Here is a 24,519-nt window from a genome sequence, read left to right on the forward strand (position 1 = left end):
AAATGACAAGATTTCTTTCATTTTAAGGCTGAATAATATTTCATTATACATATAATATTCATATATATATCCTTTTCTTTCCATTCATCTCTCAATGGATAATTAGGTTGTTTCCATATCTTGGCTACTGTGAATAATGCTGCAATGAACATGGGAATGCTAATATCTCTTTGTGATAGCAATTTTATTTCTTTTGGATATATACCCAGAAGTGGGATTTCTGGGTCATACATTAGTTCTATTTTTAATTTGTTGAGAAACTACCATACACTTCCCATAATGTCTATTCCAATTTATATTCCCACCAATGTTTTATAAGGGTTTGCTTTTTTCTTAACATCCTAACCAATACTTGTTTTCTTTTGACTTTTTTTGATAACAACCATCCTAACTAGTGTGAGGCAATATCTCATTGTGGTTTTGATTTGCATTTCCTTGATAATTATTGATGTTCTTATACTTGTTGGACATTTGTATGTCTTCTTTGGAAAAATATTTCTTAAGATTCTTTACCTATTTTTAATTAAGTTATTTGGTTTCTTTTTTTTTTTTTACTATTGAACTGTAGGACTTCCTTGTATATTTTGAAATATATGATGATATTATATTTTATATACTTTTTATGTATTTTGAATCTTAACCCCTTAATAGATATGTGCTTGAAAATATTTTATCCCATTCTGTGTGTTGTCTTTTCATTTTGTTGGATGCTTTCTTTGCTGTGCAGAAACTTTTAAGTTTGATGTAGTCCAACTTTTAAATTTTTGTTTTGTTTCCTGTACTTTGATGTCAAATCCAAAAAAATCATTGCAAAGACCAATGTCATAAAGCTTTTCCCTTATGTTTCTTCTAGGAGTTTTACAGTGTCAGGTCTTACACTTAAGTCTTTAATCCATCTTGAATTAATTTTTGCATATGGTGTAAGATAAAGGTCCAATTTCATTCTTCTGCTTGTGGATATTCAGTTTTCCCAACACCATTAGTTGAAGAGACTGTCCTTTCCTCATTGTTTATTCTTGGAGCCTTTGTGAAAAATTAGTTGACAATATATGTGTGGGTTTATTACTGGGATCTCTATTTTGTTCCATTGGTCTATGCGTCTGTTTCTATGCCAGTATCACACTCTTTTGATTACTATAGCTTTGTAATACAACTTGAAATCAAGAAGTGTGATGCTTCCAGCTTTTCTCTTTTTGCTGAAGATTGCTTCAGCTATTTGGAGTCCTTAGGCGTGCCATATGAATTTTAGGATTGTTTTTCTATTCTGTGAAAAATGCCACTGACATTTTAATAAGAATTGCATTGAATCTGTAGATCAGTTTGGGGGCATTTTAACCAACATTGTGGTATGAACATTTTAACAGTATTCTTCCAGTCCATGAACATGGATATCTTTCCATTTATTTGTGTTTTCTTTAATTTTTTTCATCAATATTTTACAGTTTTCAGTGTACAGGTATTTCACCTCCTTGGTTAAAATTGCTCCTAAGTATTTTATTCCGTTTGATGCTGTTGTAAATAGGATTGTTTTCTTAATTACAACAGCATCAAAGAGAATTACATTGTTATTGTTAGTGAACATAAACATAACTAATTTTTGTATGTTGATTTTGGATCCTGCAAGTTTACTGAATTCATTGATTAGTTCTAACAGTTTTTTGGTGGAGTATTTATGGCTTTCTATATATAAGATTATGTCATTAGCAAACAGAGGTAATTTTACTTTTTTTCTCCAATTTAGATGACTTCTATTTCTTTTTCTTACTCTGGCTAGGACTTCCAGTACTATGTTGAATAGAATTGACAAGATGAGCACCTTTGTCTTTTAGTTTTTCACTGGTAAGAATGACATGAGCTGTGGGTTTGTTATATATCCTTTAATATGTTGAAGGACATTCCTTCTATACCTAATTTGTTGAGAGTTTTTATCATATAAGGATGTTGAATTTTGTCAAATGCTTTTTCTGCATTTATTGAGATGCTTAGGTAATTATATTCTTCATTTTGTTAATATGTGGTTTTACATTTATTGATTTGCATATGTTAAACCATCCTTGCGTCTGAGGAATAAATACCACATGATCATGGTAAATGACCCTTTTAATTTGATGTTGAATTCAGTTTGCTTGTATTTGTTTGAAATTTTTGCATCTATGCTCTTCAGGGATATTGGCCTGTAATTATCTTTTCTTATGGTATCCTTGTCTGGCTTTGGTATCAGGATAATGCTGACCTTGTAAAATGAGTTTGGCAGTATATCCTTGCCTTCAATTTTTTGGAAGAATTTAAAAAGAATTGGTACTAATTTTTCATTAAATGTTTGATACAATTCATCTGTGAAGCCATTCAGTCCTTGACTTATCTCTTTTTTGTTGTTGTTTTTTGAGATGGGGTTTCACTCTTGTTGCCCAGGCTGGAGTGCAATGGCGCAATCTCGGCTCACTGCAACCTCCGCCTCCCAGGTTTAAGCGATTCTCCTGCCTCAGCCTCCAGAGTAGCTGGGATTACAGGTGTACACCACCATATCTGGCTAATTTTGTATTTTTAGTAGAGACAGGGTTTCGCCTTGTTGGTCTGGCTGGTCTCGAACTCTTGAACTTAGGTGATCCGCCCACCTCAGCCTCTCAAAGTGCTGGGATTACAGGCATGAGCCACTGCACTCAGCCCCTTGACTTATCTTTTTAAGGAGAGTTTTAATTACTGACTTAATCTCATTTTTGTTATCGGTCTGTTCAGATTTTCTATGTCTTCATGATTCAGTCTTGGTAGGTTGAATGTTTTCAGGATTTATCCATTTCTTCCAGGTTCTTCAATTTTTTTGGTGTGTAATTGTTCATAGGAGTCTCATATATTTCTACAGTATCAGTTGTAATGTCTCCTCTTTCATTTATAACTTTATTTGAGTCTTCTTTTCTTAATTAGTCTAGCTAGACATTTGTCAATATTTATCTTTTCAAAAAATAACTTAGTTTCAGTGATCTTTTGTATTGTTTTTCTCATCTTTATTTTGTTTATTTCTGCCTTTATCTTTTTATTTTCTTCTATCTGCTTACTTGGGGCTTAGTATTTTCTCTAGTTTCTTGAGGTGTAAAGTTATATTTTTTATATGAGATCTTTCTTTTTTTCTTAATGTAGGCATTTATCACTATAAAATTTCCTCTTAGAACTGCTCTTGCTGCATCCTATAAGTTTTAGTATGCTGTTTTCATTTTTGTTTGTCTTAAAATACTTTTTGAGTTCCCTCTTGATTTCTTCTTTTATCTATTGGTTTTCAGGAGTGTGTTGTTTAATTTCCACATATTTTTGAATTTTTCTATTTTCTTTATACTACTGAATTCTAGTTTTATACCATTTTGGTTAGAAGAGACACTTGATATAATTTCGGTCTCCTTAAATGTGTTAATCCTTGTTTTGTGGTCTAACACCTGATTTCTTACAGAGAATTCTATGTGTGTTTGAAAACAATGTATATACTGCTGCTGTTAGGTCAATTGTCCTATATATGTTTGTTGGGTCTATTTTGTCTATAGTGTTATTCAAGTCTGCTGTTACCTTATTGATTTTCTATCTGGATAATCTTTGTATTGTTGAAAGTGGGGTATTGAAGACCCCTACTATTATCATATGGCCATCTATATCTATCTTCATTTCTGTTAATATTTAATTGTATCTTTAGATGTTCTGATGTTGGGTACATATATATTTACAATTGCTATGTATTCTTGATGAATTGACTCCTTAATCATTATGTAACATAATACTTTGTCTCTTATGGCAGTTTTTTACTTAAAGTCTGTTTTATCTGCTATAAGTATAACCTGCTCTGTTTTGCTTACCATTTGCTTGAAATATCTTTTACCATTCCTTTATTTTTAACCTATGTGCACCCTGAAAGCTAGTCTTAGGTGCACAGTGTGTAATTGGATGTTGTTTTTTTAAATACATTTGGCCACTTTGTCTTTTGATTGGGGAATTTGATCCATTTACATTTAAAGTAATTATTGATAGCTAAGGACTTACTATTGCTATTTGTTAATTATACTGTGATTCTTTTACAGTTCTTTTGTTCCATTCATTCTTTCTTCCTGTCTTTCTTTGTGACTTGATACTTTTCGTAATGGTATGCTTTGATTCCTTTTTCTTTCTCTTTTGCCTATCTACTACAGATTTTTCCTTTATGGTTACCATGAAGCTTACATAAAACATCTTAAAATTATAGCAGTCTATTTTAAGCTAATAATTACTTAACTTCGACCACATAAAAATCTCCACATTTTAACTTCTCCTCTCTAAACATTTTATGTTACTGATGTAGCAATTTATTTTAGAGATGGAGTCTCTCTCTGTCACCCAGGCTGAGCAGTGGTGTGATCTTGGCTCACTGCAACCTCTGCCTCCTCAGTTCAAGTGATACTCCTGCCTCAGCCTCCTGAGTAGCTGGGATTACAGGCATGCACCACCATGCCCAGCTAATTTTTGTATTTTTAGTAGAGATGGGTTTTTGCTATGTTGGCCAGGCTGGTCTTGAACTCCTGACCTCAAGTGATCTGCCCACCTTGGCCTCCCAAAGTACTGGCATTCCTGCCATGAGCCACCATGCCCAACCCTGCAGTTTACAATTTTGTGCGTCACGTATCCATTAACAAATTATTGTAGCTGTAGTTATTTTTAATACCTGTGTCTTTTTATTTTTGTACTATACTAGAGTTAAAAGTGATTTTATGCATCACATTATTATCCTAAATTTGACTATATTCTTACTTTTAGAGTGAGTTTTATACTTTCCTATATTTCCATGTTGTTAGTTAACATTGTTTCACTTTAATTTGAACTACATCCTTTAGCATTTTTTGTAAGGCAGGTCGAATGGTGATAAACTCCCACAGGCTTTGTCTGGAAAAGTCCTTACCTCTCCTTCATTTCTGAAGAATAGCTTTGCTGATTATGCTTTTCTTGGTTGATAGGTTTTTCTTCTTTCAGTACTTTAAGCATATCATTCTACCCTCTTTTGACCAGCAAGGCTTCTGCTTAGAAATCCCCTGATAGCCATATAGGGGTTCCTTTGTATGTAATGAGTTACTTTTATCTTTTTGCTTTAAAAATTTTTTGTCTTTGACTTTTGACAATTTGATTAGAATGTGTCTCAGTGAAGACCTCTATAACTAAATACAAATTTAATTTACTTACGGTTCTTTGTGCTTCATGGATGTAGATATTCACTTCCCTCTCCAGATCTGGAGATTTTTCTGCCATTATTTCTTTAAATGAGCCTTCTACCCCTTACTCTTCCTCTGCTCTTTTGTGACTTTCACGATACATATATTGGTTCACTTGATCATGTCCCATACGTCCTGTAGACTTTCTTTATTCTTTTCATTTCTTTTTTCTTTTTTGTTTTTCTGGGTTACTTCAAATGGCCTATGTTCAAGCTCACTGATTCTTCTCTCTCATGGAGCCTGCTGTTGAAGCTTTCTAGGGTATTTTTCAGTTTGGTCATTTGTTCTTTAGCTTTAGAATTTATGTTCGTTTCTTTAAAAAAATCATTTCTATACTTGAACTCCTTGTTGAGCTTTTCATTTTGTGTATTGTTTTTCTGATTTTTAAATTTTTTTTCCAGGTTCCAAATGTGTTTTTTATTCACTATTTTTGATGACTATAAATAAGTGTTTCCACTATGGAAAAGAAAGTTATCACAGTACATTTTCATGACTGGCGAATGGATTTTCTGAAGTCATCTTCAATAGGGCAAAAACTTAGAAACAAAAAAAAAACAACCTGAATGTTGAATTCAGTTCTTTATATAACGTCCCTTGTAAAAATGAAAGAATAAACCAAAAAAGAGGGGCACGGTAAAATTTGTTTTTAAAAAAAAGAAAGGAAAGAGAGGAAAAGGAAATAGAATAAGACGATTTATTGCTTCTCCTCAGCATCCTCCTTGGTCTCTTCCTTCACCAAGAGAGCTTCTAGCGAGATTCTCCGCCACTTTTTCGGCATGATCGTTTTTGCCTGATCTTGCTTTCTTTTCTCTCTCTTCGATCTCTTTCCTGCATTCTTCAAACTTTGTTTTGAATTTCTGTGCATTCTCAGCATTCAGGAAGCAGATGGCCAGCACCTCTGGCTTGGGGTACTCCTCGGTGAAGTCAGCATGGGTGTTCCAGACCCAGGCACCCTCGCTACCTGCGCTGGGCTTCAGCTCCATCATCGGCCTGATGTGGTGGTTGGCACAGATATTCAGGGTCTTGTCCCTCTACATGAGGAGGTGGATGGCCCCTTTCTCCTTGTGCTTCAGGAGCTTGACGTCACCAGTGCCTCCCTCCTTCCATTCTGGGAGAGCGTTCTCTGAGGCAAATCAGAACAGTTTTGCCCGCATTTTAAAAAGTTCCTCTTCATCATCTTTCAGCGTTTTAATTTCTTGCTCAGGAAGAGAAACTACTGGCTCAAACTGAGGGTCATGGTTGTACTCGTCTGTATTCTCAGTGGAAGTATCATGGTCTTCATGAGTGTCCTTGGCGGCGGCCTTGGGGGCGTGGCGGCGGCGGCCGCTCAGCTGGGTCGGTCGTTGCTGGCTCCGCGGCCTCTCGGTGGCTACTCATAGCTCCTTCCCTCCCCGTCTGGCGCCAGTGCCTCCCGCCCACTCATCTCTCCACCCCGCGACCCGAACCTCGACCCCTGACCCCAGTGGCGGGAAACGCACGGAGATTCAAAACCAGTACAGCTTTATTGGCTCAGGCGGCAGACACTCTTATTGTCCGGCGCGCCCCGCGCTTCCCGCCCCTGATTTTTTTTTTAAATGGAGTTTTACTCTTTTTGCCCAGGCTGGAGTGCAATGGCACGACCTTGGCTCTCTGCAACCTCCACCTACCAGGTTCAAGCAATTCTCCTGCCTCAGCCTCCTGGGTAGCTGAGATTACAGGCGCCCACCACAACGCCCAGCTAATTTTTTGTACTTTTAGTAGAGATGGGGTTTCACCATGTTGGCCAGGCTGGTCTCAAACTCCTGACCTCAGGTGATCCACCCGCCTCATTCTCCCAAAGTGCTGGGATTACAGGCGTGAGCCACCGCTCCCAGTCTCTGATTTTTTTTTTTTGTATACCTTTGTTCTCTTGTAGTTTACTGACCACAGGTGACTGTCTGGCACTAGAAGAGGCCTAGAGTTGGGTTTGCAGGGGCAGACCAGTGTTCTGGGGCCACAAGGGCCAGCCTAGAACCTGGGTCTACTGGGATAGATATGAACCATATGTCTGCTGGAGTGTGGGGCTGCGGTGGCTCCTGGTTACTGGGTGGGGATAGAGCCTGTATTTGTAGGAGCTGGCCTGGAACATAGATACATGTGTGCTGGTCTGGTGACTGGAGTCATGGCGGCTGACCTGGAGCTGGGGTTCATGGGTACCAATCTGGCACAGGAGTGGGCCTGGAGGCTAAATCTTCTGGGAATTGGGACCTTGGAAGCCAACAGCCAGCCTGGAGCCTGTGTTTGCAGGGGCTGACCTGACTCTGGTCATGTCTAGAGCCTGTGTCTTAGGAGGGTGGCCAGCTTAGGTCTGTGTGTGCTGGTCTGGTACCTGCAGCCACAGTAGTGTGTCTGGAGCCAGAATCCACAGCAAAATCAGGTGCTCACTTCACTTTTTTTCTCCACTGGAAGAGTTTCTTTCTGCACACTATGCTGCCCAGGCACGGGAAAAGGCAGTGCATCTTTTCTTATTTCTGTGCTACACCAAGGTGTTGCAATTTTTCACTTGAATCCTTTAGTTTGTTAAAGGTATTTTTGGGCATGGATAGTTGTTTGTGATGTTTCTCTAACAGAATAAGTGCTGGAAAGTCCTATTCTGCCATGTTGCTGATGTCACTCCCCCATATTTCTTGACAGTAGACACTGCCATTGCTCATTTAGTTTCCCTCCCTCCCCTTTTATTTCTTCTGTATAACCCTCCACTGTTTTTAATGTGATTTTACTTTTAACAGCTTCTAACCTGTCACTCTTCTTCAAAGGACTGTCCTTAGGCCACTGGAACAGCTTTACTCACAGACACAGAAAACTAGAAGAGCCTGGGAGTTTTTGATCCCCTAAGATGATGCTTAGCCAATGAGTAATCACTTTGGGAGTTGAAAGTCTACCTTCCTTGCCTTAGGACACAACGACTTTGAGGCTGTAACTTATACTGCAGAATCTCCTATGGAATCAGACTGAAACTACCCACCTAGGAATTTGCTAAAACCATAGTATCCTTGGTTTCATTGTTTTTCTTTTTCTTTCTTTCTTTATTTGTCTTTTTGTTTTTTGAGGGGGAGTTTCACTCTTGTTGCCCAGGCCGAAGTGCAATGGCGCATCTTAGCTCACTGCAACTTCTGCCTCCCGGGTTCAAGTGATTCTCCTACCTCAGCCTCCCAAGTAGCTGGGACTATAGGTGCCTGCCTCTGTGCCTGGCTAATTTTTGTATTTTTAGTAGAGATGGGGTTTTGCCATGTTGGCCAGGCTGGTCTTGAACTCCTGACCTCAGGTGATCTGCCCACCTTGGCCTCCCAAAGTGCTGGGATTACAGGCGTGAGCCACTGTACCTGGCCCATTGTTTTTCTTTGTTATGTTTCCCCCTCTTCCTTATCAGCTTCTTATGGAAACACTTCCTTGCACACAAATCCTTATCTCAAAGTCTGCTTCAGAGGAATACAACATGACAGTAGGTCCAACATTGCTTTCCAAATATTTCTAATGAGTTTCCAGAATTGAATTTAACAACACAATATCCATATCTTCCACATTAGACTAAAAACTCTTTGCTCTTTGAAAGCAGACAGAAATGTTTGATTCTGATACTTATTTGCCATTGAACCTGAAAATAAAAGTTTACACTGAGTGAGCCAAATTAGTGAATAATTGGAAGGCATAGGGACAGTAGTCAGTAATTTTATTTAGGATTGTCCCTAGATGAATGAAGTGAGAAGTCTATGTCTCTCATAATCCTTGTGACTAAATTAGTCTGATGTCTCCAGACAAAAGATACTTCATTTCTATCAACCACTGTTAAGGATTGGATGATAAAAATGCATTCTACCTTAAACATTTCTTAATTCTAAAGAACCAGATGAATAAGGGCAGTACTTCCTCTTCACTCAATTATGATAAATTACCTTATCTTTTATATTGTGTTGGAGAGCCAGGGGAATGATTGAAAGTTCTTTTTGTTGCTTTTCAATTTGTCCTTGCTTGTATAGTTCTTGAAATTAGAGGACATATGTGGTTTGTAGAAGTCAAGCTGGTAAGCTTGTAATCAGTGTAATATAGTGAAAGTCATCTAATTGAGGTCTGTTTAGTTTTCCTTTTCTACATAATGGGGGCATAGTAAGTATTATGGGATATTAAGTTAACCAGTGATATTTTACTATTCATGCCCAGCATGAAAATCAATTTCCCATTGATTTGATTTAGTTCTGTGCATCAGGAAGTAGATAACTAAAGAAAGGGATTAAAGTATTAATTAAATTTAGTTTCTTTCCTTAGTCATTCATCCTTAGAAACCATTACATTATTTTTCCCCCACTCTGTGGAAAAGTAAAATCCTCTCCTCAGATAAGTTTTATTTTCTATAAGTGTTTTTCGTAACCCCGGTATATATTTGCTGTTCAAGAAATAAGTGGTCAGAACTATAATTTGTCTAATGACTTCATTATAAACAGAAATGCAATTTAGATGTTCATTCTCTTTTACTTCATTTTTTTCCTTTCACAGTTATTTTTCACAACTTGGTAGTATCAAGAAAAATAAGACCTAGCATAAGAAGAATTCTTTTCTTTCTGCTCTAAGCATCAGTTAATGAATATATATGCATAACCCTCCTCACAAGGAAGATTAACGATTTTGAAACTTTTCCCCACCTGCAACAGGGACACTTGAAGCACATCTTTTCTGAAGGTGGACCCCTGAGATTTGGGTTCTTCCAGGTAACACGGGACGAGAGATCAAAATTAGTCAACAGCTGGATGTACACTAAATATTTGTTTCCTTTTATTATTTTTCAGGCTCTCTTGGATTGCATCTTTTAGAAACACCACAGCTGTGCTTATTAAATTGAACAAGTTAACAAATATAAAGTACTTAGAATAGCTCCTGGAACACTGTAAGTTCTCAGTAAATATTAATTATATTGTAGGTCCCCAAACCCTTCTCTTAAACCTTTGGAGTCAGATGTATTTTTGGGATTCAGAATTTTTTGGATTTTGAAACAGTATGCATAGTATCTCTAGCACCCCAAAATCAAACACATTGATATTTCTGCATCGAAACACATGAGTATTCACACAAAGTATAGTATATACTATATAACAAATAGTTTCATGTTAATTCAGGTCAGATTTTACCACTGAATACATTATTTGAAAACTTAGGGCTTTTGGCCGGGTGTGGTGGCTCATGCCTGTAATCCCAGCACTTTGGGAGGCTGAGGCAGGTGGATCACTTGAAGTCAGGCGTTCAAGACCAGTCTGGCCAACATGGTGAAACCCCGTTTCCACTAAAAATACAAAAATACAAGCTCGTGTGCCGAGCTTGGTGGCACACGACTGTAATCCCAGCTACTTGGGTAGCTGAGGCATGAGAATCGCTTGAACCCAGGAGATGGAGGTTGCAGTGAGCTGAGAGCATGCCATGGCACTCCAGTCTGGGAGACAGAGTGAGATTCTGTCTCTAAATAAGTAAATAAATAAACAAACAGAAAAACACTTTGGTTTTTTAAAGCTCTTTGAGTTTTGTCATTATAGATAGGAATTATATACTCATATCATCATCATCAGTTTTTCCTTAAAACTTACTTCTAAAACATACCTCCTTTTTTGGCACTAGATAGGGCCTAAATAAATAAGGAAGCAAACAAAATTCTTGGAATCCTCTTGTTAAAAAAAATTATTTCAAAGAGAGTTTAATTGCATGAAAAAGACTTTACCAGAAGCATAGTAGATAATTATTTCATCAGAATTTTCTCTGGGACATTATATATTCTGTCATTTTTCTGATCAAAATGTCTTTAGCTCCAAACAAACCTAAATTTCAATTCTGGTCTTGTCCTTTAGGGAGTGGGCCAATCAACTTTTTGGAATTTCAAGGAAAAGCAGTTCAAGCATCAGCAAATAGTCAGGACCAAATGAATGTATTTACCTAACAGCCCTGAAAGAATATGAGACAAAGAAGGGCATCTTTATTTTAGACATCCACACAGACACATCAAACCTTTAAACTAAAACAGTCATTTGAATTTTATTGTCATCACTTTGAGATTTTACCAAGAAAAAATTTCTGAAGACTCTCAAAATGACAGTCCATATTTATCCATATATTAACCATTCTAAATCACTTTATTCCTTTGTGTAGAAACAAGTTTCCATATGATATCATTTTCCTTCTGCCTAAAAAATGTTAACATTTCTTGCAGTGCATTTGTGTTAGTAATGGATCCTCTCAGATTTTGTGGTATGAATGTCTTTATTTACTTTTATTATTAAAAGATATTTTTACTGGCTATAAAATTTTAGGTTGAGTTTCTTTCAGAACTTTAAAAATGTCATTCCATTGTCTTTTGGTTGGCATAGTTTCTTATGAAAATCCATGGTTTTCTTCTGTAGTAATGTGTCCTTTTCTCCAACTGCTTCCAAGATTTTCTCTTCATCACTTGTTTTCAATAATTTTGCTTTATTTGTGTTTATCTTGCTTTCATTGGCTGAAAGCTCTTTGATCTGGTATATGGTGTTCATCAAATTTGGAAACTATTTGGCCATTAATTCTTCAAATATTTTTCGAACCCTTCCTCTCCTTCGGGAACTCCAATTACATATGTTAGACTGCTTGATATTGTCAATGATACCTCAGTCTCTCTCTCAGTGATTAATTTGCAATAGTACATGTCTTCAAGCTCTTTCTTTCTGTATTATCTAATCCACTGTTAATTCTATCTCTTGAGTTTTTCATTTAAAATATATTTTTCAGCTCTAGAAGTTCCCTTGCTTCCTTTTTATGTCTTCCTTTTCTTCTCCTCATTGTGTTAATATTTTAAATTCTTTAGAATATTGAATATATTTTTAATAGTTGTTTTAAAGTTATTATCTGCTAATCCCATCATTTGTGTCATTTCTGGGTCTCTTTCTATTGACTAAGTTTTCTCCTGCTATGGGTCACATTTTCCTGCATTTTCATGTATCTGATCTGTCAATGTTTTATTGGATACTTCACCTTGTGAGTTTTATATTGTTCCATGGTGAATATTAATGTATTCATTTAAAAGATGTTGGATTTTTGTTCTGGTAGGCAGTTAAGTTACTTTATGATTGACTTGAGCCTTTAAAGTCTTTATTTATAAATTTTCTTAGGGCAGGTATAGAGTAGCATTTATGACCAGACTATTTTTAGCCCCACTACTAATGTGTAACCCTTCTCAGATGTCTACTGAAGACATTTGTATTTCACAAAGTCTCCACTTTTGCCACATGTGAACCATTTGTGAGCCCTGAGAATTACTCGACTTAACCTCTCTGGTAATTGTTCTTTCCCTAACACTTATTCTTTGCTTGGCTTCATGGAATTTCTCCCTACATGAGGGTAGACTGGCATTCAGCCAAAATCTCAAGGGGATGCCCTAGCAGATTTCCAGAACTCTCTTTTTTTAAAAAAAATAATTTCCTCCTCTCTACTACTATGCCCCATTAATATTAGCCTCCAAAGTCAAAACTTCAATCTCTGTCTTCTCAACTCAGCAAGATTGCCAAGCTGTTTGGTGTCTGCCTCTCTATACTGCAATCCAGAACGTGCCTCTAGGCAGAGAGCCAGGGCAGTCATAGACTCACCTAATTTGTTTTCCCTCTCTCAAGGATCACAGTCCTGTGCTGCCTATTACTTAATGCTTAAAGATAATTGTTTTATATATTCGTCTAGTTTTCTAGTTGTGTATTGCAGAGGGTAATTCTGTAGCCTCAGCCACTTTTTAGCTCTGTGACCTGGGCAAATTACTTTGTCTGTCCAAACCTCACTTTTCTTATTAGTAAATGAGGATTATACTCTAATGACTTTTAGTGTGGTGAGTATTAAATGAAATAATGTGTCGAGTACTCTGCCCATTGTAAGTTCTTAGTAAAAGGTCACTGCTGTCAACAATTTAAAGTCAACAGTCACACAAAAAAACTTTATGGAACGAATTAGGCCTTTTCAGATTGAAATGTTCCATCTTATTGAGTGATTTATTTTTCCATTTTGTTTTGTTTTGTTTTCCTCTGTACTCATCCACTCACAATAATTGGCTAAGGTCCTTCTAACTTGAACAACAGAGAGTGAAGATAGGCCAAAAGATCAGGAACTTGAAGGTTTATATGTGACTATAAACAACAGAACACAATGTACCTAGAGCAATAGCTGGAAAACTAGCTAAGCCTGACTGAACATCAACAAGAGAGTCATGTATGAAATGAGAAAGAGGTAGGGAATGAGTATAAGCAAACAAAAGCCATAGCAATTTATGGGACTAAGGAGTTTGTAATAAGGATGATTTCACCTTCAAGTAATGGCAAACCCTTATTCAAAGTGCTTAAAACAATGGTAAATGTATTATCTTATATGATAACTTTATAATACATACCTGTCCAGGGGCAGGGTAGATTCCCGGTGCATTGTATCAGTGCTTTGGCTCTGCCTGTGCTTCTCTGTGATTCTTTGATCTCTGCCTGACTTTGTTAGCTTCATCTTTGGGTTGTCATGACTTAACAACATCTGGAAAATGAAGAAGAATCTTCTCATCCAATTCTCTTTCTTAGGAGTAGATAACTTTTTACTAGAAGCTCTACCTGCCATCTCCCAGCACAGATATGTACTCACCTCTCCTTGGCTAAATAAGGTTAAATGCCTATTCCTAAACCAAGGAGGGAGTGGGTTAACTGATTGGCTTATGCTAATCACGTGAGATAAATGGATGTTGGAGGGTCAACTACTATGATCACCACACAAAAAAGAGTAGATTTTTTAGGGTTTAAAGTAAGCAGGGGTTGCACATATCATTTTGCTTCATATGAAACAATTACAGATGTTCCTTGACTTCTGATGGGGTTCTGTCCTGATAAGCTCACCATAAATTAAAAATATCATAAGTCAGAAATGTATTTAATGGCCCAATAAACCTATTGTTAAGTAGAAAATCTGTAAAGTCAAACCGTTGTAAGTTGAGGAATGTCTGTATTAGTGTCATCTTGGTGATTGGTGAAAGAGTGTAGAATGACACGTTAAGGAGTAACAGATCTACAAAATACTGCAGGGCTTGGCCCTGGAGACCACCTCCTCACTGTGGAACCTTAGCTTGAACAATTCTGGGTTTCTGTGGAGTTAATGACCATTCTATCTTGTGGTGCCTCTAACTCTAACAGGGAAGACTGTGGTCTTGGTTAAACTGATATTTATTTATTGGGTTAGACTCAACCAACTTGGAAGCTTACTTTTATCCTAAGTTTATTTTAAATTGGTCACAGCAAAATTTCACACAAAAAATTAGTCAGTTAATAAGAAAGAGAAAATGATATTTTGGTCACAAAGTTGGGAAGTCCATCAGCCGTTTCTTAGCTGGCATAATCTTGAAAGCATTTTACTCTAGATAATTATGGGCAAATTGTAAAAGTAGTAGGAACGACTGAATTCTGAGATAAGAATCTGGCCATACCATACCCAATGAGAGCTCTTTTACTAAGCGGAAATATCAGGTAGCTTTAGGAGCTGGCAAAGATAATTTTTAGTAGAAAATGAACTTTAAAACTTTCTTTTTTCTTTTTAAGACAGGGTCTCGCTCACAGGCTGGAGAGCAGTTGTGAGATTACAGCTCTCTGCAGCCTTGACCTCCATGGGCTCAGGCAATCCTCCAACCTCAGCCTCCTGAGCAGCTGGGACTACAGGTATGTGCCACTGTGCCTGGCTAATTTTTGTATTTTCTTTAGAGACGAGGTTTTGCCATATTGCCCAGGCTGATCTGAAACTCCTGGACTCAAGCCATCTGCCCACCTTGGCCTCCCTCCCAAAGTGTTAGGATTACAAATGTGAGCCACTGTGCCCAGCCAAAACTCTTTTCTTAAAGTTCAACTACTCCTGACTAAAAGCATTAATGCACTTACCTTTAATGTAAAGAGTATTTTCTGAAGCTCAAATTTTAACTAAACGTGAAAAGTTGTTGAATTTTGTCAAATGCTTTGAACTTTTTCATGAATACTCTCAACAAACTAGGAATAGAAAGAAATTACCTCAACATAATAAAGGCAGTATATAAAAATTCCACAGCTAACATAATACTCAATGGTGAAAAATTAAAGCTTCGGCTTTAAGAGTGGGAACAAGGCAAACATGCCCACTCTCACCATATCTATTTAACCTAGTATTTGAAGTCCTGACCAGAGCACTTAGGCAAGAAAAAGAAATAAAACATCCAATTGGAAAAGAAGCAGTAAAATGATCTCTGTGTGCAGATGGCATAATCATATATACAGGAAACTTTAAAGAAAACTGTTAGAACTAATAAACAAATTTAGTAAAGTTGCAGGATACAAAATCAACATAAAAAATTAGTTGTGTTTGTATACACTAACAATGGACTATCTGAAAAGGAGATTAAGAAAACAATCCCATGTATAATAGCACCCAAAAGCATAAAATACCTAGGAATAAACTTAATTAAGCAAGTGAAAGACTGTACACTGAAAACTATAAAACTTTGATGAAAGAAATTAAAGAAGGCACAAACAAGTGGAAATACTTGTCATGCTCATGGATTGGAAGAATTCATATTATTAAAATGTCCATACCATCCAAAGTTATCTGTATATTCAATGCAATCTCTACTAAAATCCTAATGACAATTTTTACAGAAGCAGAAAAAACAAACCTAAAATTTGTGTGGAATGACTAAGGTCCCAAAATAGCCGAAATAATCTTGAGAAATAAAAACAAGACTGAAACATCACACTTCCTGATTTCAAAATATGTTACAAAGGCCCCTTCTTTGAAAATAAAAAAAAATTACAAAGCTGTAGTCATTAAAACAGTATAATACTGAAATAAAGATAGACATATAGAACCAATGGAACAGAATAGAAAGCCCTGAAATAAACCCATGCATTTGCAGTGAACTGATCTTTGACAAGGGTGCTAAGAATATACAATGGAGAAAGGATAGTCTCTTCAACAAATGGTGCTGGCAAAACTATGCAAAAAAATGAAATTAGACCCTTATCTCACACCATACACTAAAAACAACTCAAAATGAATTAGAGACTGAAATATAAGACCTGGAACTATAAAACTCATAGGCAAAAACATAGGAAAAAATTTTCAGAACATTGGTCTTGACAATGATTTCTTGGATATGACACTAAAGGCACAGGCAACAAAAGCAAAAATGAACAAGTGGGACTATATCAAAGTAAAAACTTCTGTACAGCATAGAAAACAATGAGCAGAGTGAAACCACAACCTAGGGAATGGGAGAAATATTTGCAAACCACATATCTGATAATAGGTTCATATCTAAAATACATGAGGAGGGGTGGGGAAAAATTTTAAAAAATACATGAGGAACTACAATCCCATAGCAAAACCAAAACAAAACCAAAAGAAATAATCTCGTTAAAAATGGGCAAAAGGACTTGAATAGACATTTCTCTAATGGAGACATACAGATGACCAATAGGTATATGAAAAGATGCTCAACATCACTAATTATCAGAGAAATGCAAACCAAAATCACAATATCACCTCATACTTGTTAGAATTGTCATAAAAAATCATAAGATAAGAATTGTTAGTAAGGATATGGAGAAATTGGAACCCTTGTACACTGTTGGTAGGCATCTAAACTGGTACAGCTATTGTGAAAAACAGTATGGAGTTTCCTCAAAAAAATAAAAATAGAGTTATAACATGATCCAGCAATCTGTGTCTGAGTATTTATAGGAAAGAACTGAAATCAGGATCTCAAAGGGACATTTGCACTCGATGCTCATTGCAGCATTATTCACAATAGCCAAGAGGTAGAAACAACCTAAATATCCACTAATGTGTGCATGCATATAGAAAATGTGGTATATGTACAGACAATGGAATATTATTCAGTCTTAAAAAAGAAGGAAACCTTGCAATATGTGACAATATGAATGAACCTGGAGAACATCATGCTAAGTGAAATAAGCTAGTCACAGAAGGAGAAATACTGTATAATTCCACTTATGTGAGGCATCAAAAATAGTCAAACTCATAGGATCAGAAAATAAAAAGGTGGTTGCCAGGGGCTGGGAAAGAAGGAAATGGGAGTTACTGTTAAACAGGTCTAAAGTTTCAGTTATGCAAGATAAAACAAGTTCTAGAGGTCAGTTGTACATCATGCTTATAGTAACAATACTGTATTGTACACTTAAACATTTTTTAGTAGATCTGATGTCAAATGTTTTTACTGCAATAAAAAAAAACTTTACCTAACCAAATGTGCAGTGATCTCTTTAACCATGTTTTCATCAATTTATTAAGCCTAAGAGTTCAGTTGAAGAAAAATTAAAGTGAAGACAAGAAGAAGAATATTTATCATTCAAATATTTCATTAGAGGATTTTATTTCTTTACATTTTTAGATATGCTTTGAGGGAACTGGTAAGAGATGATAAATGGGCTATCTTGTGTATTTTGATATTTTCAATGCTCTTCTAAGATGTCTAGCATATGCTAGCATAAGGGTCAACCTTTTAGGGGGCATTAATTATTTTTGAATGGTGACATTTATCCATCAATTTTAATATATAGCATGTTCCAAAATAATATTGAGCTGGCTGTTTTCCAAGTTTGTAAATATCAAATATCCCCTTAGTCAGAAGCATAAGGATAGAATTAACATAAGAGAAATACCTTCCAGTAATCAGCTAAATCAGAGCTACAGAATTAAAAGAATAAATATACAATTAAAAAAAAGTCAAGTGTACCAAAAGGTACAAATAAAATATCCCTTGACTTAGAGGTGCTGTCTGGCCAGGGTTTAGTTAGGTTAAGGTTGGCATTAAACTTAAGCTGAAAATACATCTAACACACTGAGTACTTAAAATATACCAGGCAATGTTCTAAGCAATTCTCATCTAGTAGTTCATTTAAGCCTAACAACAACCCTATGAAGTAGGTACTATTATCTCCATTTTGTAGATAGAAGAACTGAGATACAGCAAAGTTAAGTGATGGGCACAGGGTCACCTAGCTGATAAGTGTTGAAGCCAAAATTTGAACCCCAGGCAGTTTCACACTGGTGCTCATATACACAACCACTAAACAATTTGACCCTGGAAGTGGGGAGATAACTTTCTGAGGATCTCAGCTCCTGCTACACTCAGGATCTTCAGTAATGCAGTACTAAATAGAGGACTGCTTAGAGGTTAAGGGCAGAGGTTAAGAGCCAGCACCTGTTGCTTAAGTTGCCAGGTAATTGTAGATAGTTTACTTGAATACCTCTGTTTCCTCATCTGTTAAACTGGTCTAATACAGATGCTCTTTGGCTTATATGATTGAGTTATGTCTTGGTAAACTAATCATAAGTTGAAAATATCATCAATCAAAAATGGATTTAGTACACCTACCAAACATTCTGTCTTAGCCTAGCCTACTTTAAACATGCTCAGAATACTTATATTAGCCTACAGCTGGGAAAAAAAAATCACCTAACACAAAGTCTATTTTATAAAAAAATTGAATATCTCATGTAATTTATTGAATACTGTACTGAAAGTGAAAATCAGAATGGTTGTATGGGTACTTGCTGTGGTTTGAATGGTCCCTTCCAAGTTCATATTTAATTTAAATTCTGCCCACATGAATGGATTCATCCCATCATTGCAGGAGTGCGTTGGTTATCACGGGACTGGGCTCCTGATAAAAGGGTGAGTTAGGCCTCATTTCTGTCTGTCTCACACATTCTCCTGCCCTTCTACCCTTCCGCCACGTTTTGACACAGCAAGAGGCCCTTCATCAAATGCAGAACAGATGCTGGCCCCATATTCTTAGACTTCCCAGTCTCCAGAGCTCTGAGCCAAATAAACTTCTGTTCTTTATAAATTACCCAGTCTGTGGCATTCTGTTATAGCAGTAGAAAATGGATTCAGACAGTACTTGAAGAAGTATGGTTTCTACTGAATGCATATGGCTTTTGTATCACCTTAAAGTCAAAAAATCATAAGTCAAACCATTGTTAAGTTAGAGACTGTCTGAAATTGCATGTAGCTCTTCCCAAAATTTACTATGCATTAGATCCCCAGAATGTTATGATTCAATAAAACTGTGGCAGGGCCCAGGCATCTGCATTTTAAATAAGTGCCTCAAGTAATTCTGATATATTCTGTTCTTGAACACCTTTTGGGAAATATTGAGAGATGAGATCATGCCTGTGAAATAATGGGCACAATCCTGGCACATGACTGGTGGGCAGAAGTGCCAGCTCTTATCTATTTCAGTGTAACACAGACGTAGGAGGGGTCTCAGATCTCAGATGATATTGCAGATGAAGGAACATATTATGCTAGGATGATGACAATGGCATCAACAAAGATGATAATGAAAATAATCAGTATTCTGGTATCCTCTATTTTGGAACAGATATCATAAGGAGGAGAAAAGGAGGTTACCAGTTCCTTTTATTCCCATCCCGAAATCTCCTTAAAAGGACTTAATTAGGTTTGTCTTCAGGTTTAACAGAAGAGGTTTATTCTAATTTTAAGAGTCCCGGCCAGGCGTGGTGGCTCACACCTGTAATCCCAGCCCTTTGGGAGGCTGAGGAGGGTGGATCATGAGGTCAGGAGTTCAAGACCAGCTTGGCCAACATGGCGAAACCCCATCTCTACTAAAAATACAAAAATTAATCAGGCATGGTGTCAGCTGCCTGTAATCCCAGCTACTCCTGAGGGAGGCTGAGGCAGGAGAATTGCTTGAGCCTGGGAGGCAGAGGTTGCAGTGAGCGAAGATCACGACACTGCACTCCAGCCTGGCTGACACAATGAGACTGTCTCAAAAAACAAAACACAAAAAACGAAAGAGTCCCTTGGCTAATTCTCTTCCCATGTTTCCTTACTTACTGTGTATGCCAATTTTCTTTACTGGAAATAATCTTTCACTATACAATTCAATGCAAAAAACAAAATGTAGATGTCTAGATGAAGTAATGTTTAGTTTAAATATGTTTCAGCAAAATGTCATTAGCCATTCAACAAGTTCATATACCTCCTTAATAAATACTTCCTTGTTTTGATAGAGCAAAGTAGTGAGGGAAACTTATGGTACCTAAAACAAGGGAGGGAAATCCACGAGGATGGGGAAGTGGAGTAAGGTGCAAAAAAGTACTGAATATGGAATACTAATCTATGTCTAGCTTTAACTGACTTTGTTCTTTTAGTTGGTCTGGTGCCCGTTAGAGCTCTGAAGGGTAATTTGTCATACAACTGCAAATACAGGCATCTGTTTTGCATAGTTTATGGACTTTAATTAAACACAATGTTTATTCAATTTTCTTAAACTCAGTTTTTAATGGAGGCAGGGTTATATTGTAGTGTAACGTCCGGGCCACAGAAATCTAGTCTTAAAATAGGCCCATAACCTATCTTATCATAACTAAATGTTGTGGATATGCTTCAATGTAACAACTTTTACACTACCAACAAAATACCTTAAAGTAGAAAATTTATAAAGCGTGCTCCATTCCCTTAATATATGTTAGAAATCATGGTGCATAAGCATAAGTTGGAAGCATTCAGGGACTGTAGCTTGGATTTTGGTGTAAAGCAAAAGGAAGGCTCCATGCCCCTGGAGGAAGATACAGCATGAAGTTTGAAATTAGACTCACCGGACGTGGGGTTTGTGTGACCTCCTGAAAATCACTTAACATCTCTGAACCTCAGATTCATAATGATGAGTCATGAGAATGGAATAAAATAATGCATGTAAAATGTCTATAACAATGTCTGGTACATAACACAGAGACATTCAAGACGCAGTAGCTCTTATTGCAATTCCTTAAATGTTTATTATATTTTCTCTGCCTTAGAATCTCAATTTGCATGTGCTCAGAAAATTATTATATATTTAAAAAACTAACTCTGTTTTAGTTTCTAAAATTTTGTGTGTAAGGTGATTTGTGGTATTTAAATATATATAACAAATGCCATAGTCAGCACTTATCTGATTTTCAGCCTTAGAATCACTTAGAAAATGACCTGGTGCTTGAAAAGTGCAGTAGGCATTTTGTAACCGTGAGACCATACACATGAGAACAAAAGATATCTAATAATAGTGGAACAAAAAGACTGAGAGTGCCTGGGATTCTGATGGAATTATTAGCCATTATTTTAGTGCTGGACTGCTTATCTCTGCACATCTTGTTATATTAGAAAAGTAAACCCCTATTTGTTTAAGTAGCTGTAGCTTAATTTCTGATACTTGCAGATAAATGCATTCCAGTCAATTAATAAAGACTAAACAATCCTGAATGAGATAAGGAGAGTACCTGAGACAGATGAATCAGCTGACAGAATGGAGTATGCTTGTCACTAAATAGAAACTAGGATCATTAAAACTCATGGGAGTGGAGTGGCCAGAGGATCTTGTAAGAACGATAACATCCAGCATTCAGTGCTTTAGTAGCCAGAGGCTGCTAAATTCAATGCATTTAATGCTTTAGTGGCCAGAGTCTCTGGTAAGAACTGTGTTATGTTCTTAGACTTTGCAATGCAGGATTGTTTTTAGTAAAGTGTATTAATCTTATTAATATTTTGTGAGTGGAATCTTGTGGAAATTAGAGAAGGGTTAAATTTCTCATCTGGATCGAAAAGTACATAACAGAGGCAGCACATGTGGAAGTAGGAGTCTCAAGGTCAAGTTGAATTTAGGAACATAAGTTCATGTGGAATTCACAGATATTTTGGGGTGAGCTCTAGGCTTGCAGGTTGCGGTATCCAGGGTTGGAGTTTGAACCAATTTTGCTTGGGTATTTGGGGTTGGAAGGCTTCTGGCTGCATTTGATTTGTATATCTTTAATCCAATGACTTTACAGTAAATTGGCCAAATCAAAGAATCCTAATAGTATACCTTTACCACTAATATATCAGAATGCTTTAAAACACGTTTTGTTTTTCCTCTTGTAAATAGAGGAAAATCTGAACATAAAATGGTGAATTGATTCTTGTGAGTCATACTACATAAAAATATAAACAACAAAGGATGCTATTTGTGCTAGATACTATATGTTAGTTCAGATAACCTGTATTCCATCCATTCTTCCAAGAGGGGAGGTTGAAAAGTGAAAACTACATTTCCTAGATTCCCTTGCAGCTAGGGCTTTGGATTTAAATTCAGTTTTGCCAATTAATGTACCAAATAGAGATCTGAATCAATTCTTATGAATCTTAAGAATTTCAATGAATCTGATGAAGACATTTTTGTTATACACCATATTTCTTGGACTAGTTATTTTTAAAGGTTATTTTAATATATCTCAATATGAAGCAATTATTGCCCCTGAACACTCTGAAAGCTAGAGAATGAACGCTAGAATTACTTTACTTTCAAGGCTCCTATCTCCACATTCAGAATAATATTATATCAGAAGTTACAATGCGTTACGCATATATTTTTAACTAGTCTTTTGATTTCTGCTTTATAGGTGAGGACAATTAGGCTCAGACCTATGAGAAACTTACTGAAGGTCACACAGCTAGATGCTAGTTACAAAATTTAAACCCAGGGCTTAACACTGTTTTTTCATGTTCCTGTTTCATAAACACAAACACGAGATATGTAAGTGAACAAAGCAGAACAGAGTTCCTGACCATTCAGTGCTTACATTCTATGGGGGAAGATGAAATAAATAAATGAATATAAGTGCTAGTAAGAGACAGGACTAGCTGGATTTCCTAGGCTGACTAAGAATTTCTAAGTCTAGCTGGGGAAGGTGACTGCACCTACCTTTAAACACCGGGCTTGTAACTCAGCTCACACCTGACCAATCAGGTAGTAAAGAGGGTTCACTAAAATACAAATTAGGCTAAAAGCAGGAGGTAAAGAAATAGTCAAATCATATATCGCCTGAGAGCACAGGGGGAGGGACAATGATTGGGATATAAACCCAGGCATTCCAGCAGGGAGCAGCAACCCCTTTGGGTCCCCTCCCATTGTACGGGAGCTCTGTTCACTCTATTACATCTTGCAGCTGTGCACACTCCTGTGGTCCGTGTTTGTTACCGCTTGAGCTGAGCTTTCGCTCACCGTCCACCACTGCTCTCTGCTGCCATTGCAGACCCGCCGCCGACTTCCAACCCTCTGGATCTGGCAGGGTGTCCGTTGTGCTTCTGATCCAGCAAGGCGCCCATTGCCGCTCCCGATTGGGCTAAAGGCTCGCCATTGTTCCTGCACGGCTGAGTGCCCGGGTTTGTCCTAATCCAGCTGAACACCAGTCACTGGGTTCCACGGTTCTCTTCCATGACCCACGGCTTCTAATAGAGCTATAGCACTCTCCGCATGGCCCAAGATTCTATTCCTTGGAATCTGTGAGGCCCAGAACCCCAGGTCAGAGAACAAAAGGCCCACCATTATCTTGGGAGCTGTAAGAACAAAGACCCACCGGTAACACTAGGAAGGAAAATCATGGTGAAGAGGCTGCAAAGGGACTAGGCAAGGGGTGTGTGTGTGTGTGTGTGTGTGTGTGTGTGTGTGTGTGTGTGTGATGTGGCAAGGGAGGGCTTCCTTAACAAGGTGTCACTTCAGCAGAGAACTGAAGGCAGTGAGGGAGTGAGCAATGTACACATCAGGGCAACAGCGTTCAAAGCAAAAGGGAAAGCCCAGTGGGGAGAGAATGTTCACTGTGCGGTTCCGAGAGGTAGAAAATGTGAACACTATGAAAGCATACACTTTCTTAGTTGTCTGATTTCTCCCCTTTAATTTTAGAATTATTTTCCCCTTACTTTCTTATCTCTACTATAACCCAACCCTCACTAACAAAGTTGAAAAATTATTTTATATCATCTTTATATATATTTAAAATTTCCTGGGCATCAGTGACCTACAATTGCATTAGTTACTTGGTCTTCCTTTCATAGTAAAACAGAAAAGTAGTATAGAGACGTCACAGCCAGAATGTCAATTAAACATGTGTTAGATTCCTAGAGCTGCTGTAACAAGTTGCCACCAACTGTGTGACATGAAACAACAGAAATTTATTCTCTAATAGTTCTGGCAGCCAAAAATCTGAAATCAGGTGTCAGCAGAACCACGCTCCCCCTGAAGTTTCTAGGAAAGAGTCTTTTCCTAGCTTTCCTTGTCTTTTCCTAGCTTCCCATGCCTGCTGGCATCCTTGGCATTCTTTGGCTATGGGAGCATCACTCCAGTCTCTGCCTGTGTCATCACATGGTCTTCCTTCAAGTGTGTCTCTTCTGTGTCTCCAAATCTCCTTCTTCTTATAAAAACACGTGTTGTTGCATTTAGGGCCCATGCCAATTGAGTATAAC

At 37.2% G+C, this 24,519-nt stretch overlaps 1 pseudogene; it reads right to left on the reverse strand.

Moving 5' to 3' along the window:
• Positions 1 to 5,605: 5,605 nt before the first annotated feature.
• On the reverse strand, positions 5,606 to 23,385 carry LOC100443315 (ran-specific GTPase-activating protein-like; annotated as a pseudogene).
• Between the last annotated feature and the right edge of the window lie 1,134 nt (positions 23,386 to 24,519).

This window comes from Pongo abelii, chromosome 10, assembly GCF_028885655.2.
Source record: "Pongo abelii isolate AG06213 chromosome 10, NHGRI_mPonAbe1-v2.0_pri, whole genome shotgun sequence".
NCBI lineage: Eukaryota > Metazoa > Chordata > Mammalia > Primates > Hominidae > Pongo > Pongo abelii.